Here is a 6,043-nt window from a genome sequence, read left to right as displayed (position 1 = left end):
GAGAGCATAATTGTTATTAGGAGCTCTTCTAGGCCTTGGGCTATTGAGATGAACAAGACAATCCTATTGCCCTATGGTTAATACATTTTAGTAGGGGACAAAGATAGATGATTAAGAATTACAATGTCAAAAGTAATGTCAAGTTTTGATAAATTCTCTGAAGACAAAAAGCAGGACTGAGGATAGAAAATGCATGAGTTTGAAGAGGAGGCATGGGATCTACTTTAGATAGGATAGTTTGGGTGGCCTTTTGGAGAAATGTCTGGGAAAAGGGCACTGTTGAAAGAGGACATTTTTTATAGAGTTTTTGAGAAATAGCAACAATGCAAGAGTTGCCACACTTTGATGATTAAGTGGAGAGTGGCAAAGCTGAGAATGGAATAGGATCCTGTAGGTCTGTTGCCATGGTAAGTAGTATAGATTTTATTCTAAGTGTAATAAAGGGAAAACTTTGGAGAAATCTACACAGGGGAGGAGATAAACTGATTTGTGCTTTGCAAAGTTTAGTCTGGCTGTTGAGTGGGGAGGCAGATGTGTAAGCAGGGGAGAGAAAAAGTGGGGCAGGAGTAAAGAAGAAGTTAACAAAGGGATGTGAGTCAGAGCTGCAGCTTTGCCTTGAGAGTAGCCATAGAGTGAATGAGCCATCATCAGATATCATAATACTTGGTAGGGACAAGTTTTTAATAAATAATTATATTATTATCATTAAGTCTGTACTAAGTGAGTGAAGTTGCTCAGTTGTGTCCGACTCTTTGTGACCCCGTGGGACTGTAGCCTACCAGGCTTCTCCGTCCATGGGATTCTCCAGGCAAGAATACTGGAGTGGGTTACCATTTCCTTCTCCAAGTCTGTACTAAGCAACCATATATTCAGTCATTGGCCAAACAGAATAAAGTAGAAATAATTTTCTCCTGAACTTTATAAGACAAAATTGGAAGGTATCAAGATAGCTGTGTAAAAGTCTTCATAAAGAGACCATAGAAATTCTATAAACTGGCAAGATAAAGAAAAAATAAAAAAACACTGGAGAAATGGAGAAAAAGAACTAAGAGGAAGAATGTATGGCTAATAAGCATATGAAAATATAATCTAACTTGTTTAATCAGGGAAATTAAAGTTAAAACAGATAATATCATACCCATCTGTTTAGCAAAAGTTAAAAACTTAACAACTAACAGTTATTGGTAAAGGTATAGGGAATTCAAAGCATTTATACACACTGCAAGTGGAAGTCTATATTGGTAGAAACATGTTGGAATACAATATGGCATTATATAATATATTTGAAATTGCTGTTTCCCCATGACTCAGCAATTCTGTTCCTACCTGTGATATTCTACAGCAGTTGTTCTTAAAGTGGTTACCTGAACCTGCAGCATCCACATCACCTGGGAACTTGTCATAAATGCAAAATCTTAGGGTCTGTGATGATTAATTTTATGTTTCAACTAGGCTAATCGATGCCCAGATAGTTGATAGTGTTATTTCTGAGCATGTGGTGGAAAAGATGAACATTTGAAGCAGTATAAAAAGTTATGCACTGAAGGCCTGAGTAGCACAAAAAGGCAGAGGAAGGGCAAGTTCTCTCACAGTCTTATTGAACTGGGATATTCATCTTCTGTTCTTAGACATGGCGGCTTCTGGTTCTTGGGTCTTCCAACTTCAGGACTTCCCTGGAATTCTTCACCCCTTCTTCTGCTTCTCAGGCCTTCTGCCTTGAAGTCAATTATATACCAGCTTTCCTGATCCTCTCTTTCTCTCTCTATATATATACATTTATCCATGTTTGTACCCTGTTGGTTCTTTTTCACTGGAGAACCATAATACACATCCCATTCCAGACCTACTGAGTGAGAAACACCGAGGTTGAAGTGTGGCAATCATGTTTTAACAAGCCCTGTAGGTGACTGATAAAAGCTAAAATATGAGAACCACTACATTAGAGAAAGACTTGCACATATGTACCAGGAGACATGTACAAATGCATGGTTTATGGCATCTCTATGCATAGTAGCAAAATATAAAAAGTAATCTATGTTTCTATTAGCAACAGAAACTACAAATGAATACTGTATAACTGAAATGAATGAATTATAGCTGAATGCAACATGCATTAATCTCAGAAATACAATAATCAGTCAAAAATAAGGCAGAAAATTAAAAGTGAAAACATAATTTTATGTATTACTAAAAATTAAAGAGTATCCCATTGAAGGGAATAAATATATGTGGCAAAAGTGGTAAAGTGCTCTGGCAGAAATAAGGGAGTAATAAAATGAAAATTCAAGGAAGTGGTTATTTCTTAAGGATGTGGAAAATGGGCTGGAGCAGAAATTTTCATTTCCTAAACTGGTGAAATGTGCATATTCATTGTGTATGATGCTTTAATATTTGTTTTTATTGCTCAAAATTGGTAACAATAATAAAAAGTAAAATACTGGTAACAGAAATAAAGCAAATGACCAAAGAGAAAACATGGAGAAAAAACAGTGGACCACTTTCCCTGAGGTAGTCACGCTGTTAGGAAGCATTCAAAGAAAGTTTAGGAATGAAGCAATATTTGTATTCACAATTCTTTTCTCCTCATCTTTGTTTCTCCTCCATGCCATAAGTTCAGTCATTGAAACTGATACTTATTTTAATGCAAAGCCAAACTGGTTCTTAAAATATGGAGCAGATAGAAAAATGCACAAGTAACTATGACAAATAAGCCCAGAAAAGCAGAAGGTATTAATAAATCTTAAAAATGTTAAGTCTGAGTACTCTGATGCAATTAAAAATGGTAAACTCCAGCCAGTGGACTGGAAATTATATCAGCATATTCCCTAAGCTTTCATGAAGCAAGGATGAGCTGTGATCCTTGCAAGAAGGGCAAGTGACAGAGGGTATTTTGTGAACAAGATGCTCTGTACTTGGGTAACACTATAGAAACTTTGCCTCCTTGTCATAGACTCCGAATCACTGTTTATACAGGAAATAGGATTAAAATGCATGCTGGTCATCCAAACTGCACACGTGATGCTCTTCAATTCAAAATGACTAATTACTGCAGTGAAATATTCTTCTGTATATAAGCAGAGGAAATTTCTTTTCTTCTATAATTCCATTTAGGCACTTAAGGATGTCAAGTTTCAATTATAAAAGGAAGAGTTAACCATTTCTATCTCATTTGGAAGTATGCTATCATTTGAGTAGGATTTTATTTTGTCAGCTAAGCAAATGAAGACAGGTGTGTGTGTGCACTACATGGAGACAAACAGATTATGTGAAATATTTCAAAGACTACTTTTGAGACATGAATTATTATACCAACTGCCTAAGGTACTGTTTTGCCATGGAATAAGATAGTTATCTTCTCTACAGGATGCCAGTTAGGGACAATAGAAACTTTACATGGCTTTGAATTGTGTGTTGAGAAATGTTTTTTTTTTTTTTAAATAATAGTTGGGTATAACGCAAATGAATAAAAAATTATTATAAATAAGCATATAAATAATGGTATTTCAATTTCAACATTGCGAGAATAGAATACCTGGAGTTCCTGATATAATTTCTGTTGGCTTTTGAAGTTGGGAACCTAGACCATGAGTATTTTCCTTTAAACTGTATACATTCTTTTTTTTTTTTTTTTTAAACTCCTGATTTTATTATTCAATTTCTCTTTTCTATTTAAAGTAGTCTTCAGTGGTTGGGAAGCCTGGCCTCCCAAGACCAGAGTCAGCTGGAGCTGATTGTTGTTGGAATGGGGTTGGGATGGGGGACTGGGAGGAGGACAGGGAGACCCCGCTCGGCTCGCGGTCCTGGGTGGAGAAGTTGAACTACACTTCACAGAGCCTGGGGTGTGGTGGGAAGGGGATGAGGCAGGAGTGACAAACTGGAGGGATGGGACCCACCTCAGTCCCCAGCTTCATTCTCTTCTAAAGTTTCCCCACTGGTAGCATTCTCTGCAGTCTTAGAGGCCTTCTTTTTTTTCTTTTTCTGGGTTTTCAAACTTGCAGAACTCTGGAGGAGTGCCTTGAGCTCTGCATCCTGGACTTCCATCTCGGACTTGTAAAGGTCAGGCTCAAAAGGACCACTGGTTATCTGCATGGGGCCATTGGGCATAAGCAGAACTGTAAATTTAAACTGAGCAACAAATTCACCCTCCTTCTCAGAAAGAACATTAAATGGTTGTAGCAGTTCATGTTTGGCACACTCCACCACACCCATGCAGGCCTTCTTATCTTCAAATGCTCTTAAAGTAAAAGGCATGGCATCAAAACGCCTTTCGACCTCACTGAAGAAGGCATGGGAAGTTTTCATTTTCAGGCCATACTGCTTAGAGGGATCTCTCCTGGAAATGGTGGTTCTCTGTCCTGCAGCCTTGGCCTTGCCCTCTCCTGAGCTGACGAGAACATCCACAGCATATACTTCATGTACTTCAAATTCCGCTTTTTCATGGTCTTTCTTCTGCTGGTCTGTGGGATTCTGGATAATGGTTTTCTCTCCATCAATGGCATGCTGCTTCAACTGGTGTGACAGCATACCTTCTATTGGTGTGCAGTTAAATGAGTGGGCAACTTTGTTCCAGGCTTTTGTCACTGGCGTGTTCTGATTTCCAGGTTTGACCAGGCGTAGGGCAGCTTCAGCACAAAGGTGAGCTGCCTTAATGACATCTGCTTTCCGCCCTGTTACTTGGGTCCCCTGAGCTACATCAACCACAAAAGTGTGAACCACATTAGCGATGAAGCCATCCATGTGGGCCCCAAGGTCAATTTTTACCAAGTCACCTTCCTTGAGAATATAGTGCTGGTCACTCTTCAAAGGGGAGAAGTGACATACACAGTTATTTACTGAAATGCTGGTGGGAAAGCAATACCTTTCTTCATTTTTCTTTTTTGAAAATCTTTCCTGTTTCTTCCATTATCATGGCATCCCCTTTCTCACACAGGCTCAGTACTGACACACCTGAACAGGATGCTTCCACCAAAGAACGAAGTACCCGGTTAGCAATGTCGCCCCCATCTTATATTTGGTCACGACCAGGTCCTTGGTGATAGTTTGCTCCTGTTGCTCGTCCTCGCCCGACATCTTCTCACCACCACTGCAGCCTCGTTTCTCTTGAGCCGCCGCCTCTGTCACCCTTCTCAGCCACAAGCTGTGGTCAGAAACCCCTTCAATCCGCGAGGAGACCACGAGCCTAAACTGTATACATTCTTTACTGAGTGTTTTGAAGAGCGGAAAAGCATAAGGAGTTTAAGGATCTGGATTCTTTGTTATGTCTAACTGAGGGCAGTCAGTGAACTTTTGGTAAATTCTAGAAAGGGCATTGAACCTGTGTCTTGTGGAAGAAGTTTCTTAACTGATTAGGCTTTTTATCAACGCTTTACTTTCATATGAGGTAGTTTCTCAAGCCGTGTGAGGAATAACACTGATATTTAACTGCGTTTCATTACCAAATTAGAAAATATTAAATATAAACTTAAAAACATTTCAAAGTAATTTTCTAATTAAGTTATCACCTGTTCAGTTCAGTTCAGTCACTCAGTCATGTCTGACTCTTTGCAACCCCATGAATTGCAGCACGCTAGGCCTTCCTGTCCATCACCAACTCCCAGAGCTTGCTCAGACTCACGTCCATCGAGTCAGTGATGCCATCCAGCCATCTCATCCTCGGTCGTCCCCTTCTCCTCCTGCCCCCAACCCCTCCCAGCATCAGAGTCTTTTCCAGTGAGTCAACTCTTCACATGAGGTGGCGAAAGTACTAAGAGTTTCAGCTTTAGCATCATTCCTTCCAAAGAAGTCCGAGGGTTGATCTCCTTCAGAATGGACTGATTGGATCTCCTTGCAGACCAAGGGACTCTCAAGAGTCTTCTCCAACACCACAGTTCAAAAGCATCAATTCTTCGGTGCTCAGCCTTCTTCACAGCCCAACTCTCAGATCCATACATGACCACAGGAAAAACCATAGCCTTAACTAGATGGACCTTAGTCGGCAAAGTAACGTCTCTGCTTTTGAATATGCTATCTAGGCTGATCATAACTTTTCTTCCAAGGAGTAAGC

At 39.7% G+C, this 6,043-nt stretch overlaps 1 pseudogene; it reads right to left on the bottom strand.

Annotated features, from left to right (window-relative positions):
• Positions 1-3,617: 3,617 nt before the first annotated feature.
• LOC120858369 lies at positions 3,618-5,142 on the bottom strand (annotated as a pseudogene).
• Positions 5,143-6,043: the final 901 nt, after the last annotated feature.

The sequence above is a fragment of the Oryx dammah genome, unplaced genomic scaffold (genome assembly GCF_014754425.2).
Source record: "Oryx dammah isolate SB20612 unplaced genomic scaffold, SCBI_Odam_1.1 HiC_scaffold_2, whole genome shotgun sequence".
NCBI classification, from domain to species: Eukaryota; Metazoa; Chordata; class Mammalia; order Artiodactyla; family Bovidae; genus Oryx; species Oryx dammah.
This window is presented reverse-complemented; position numbering and strand designations above follow the sequence as displayed.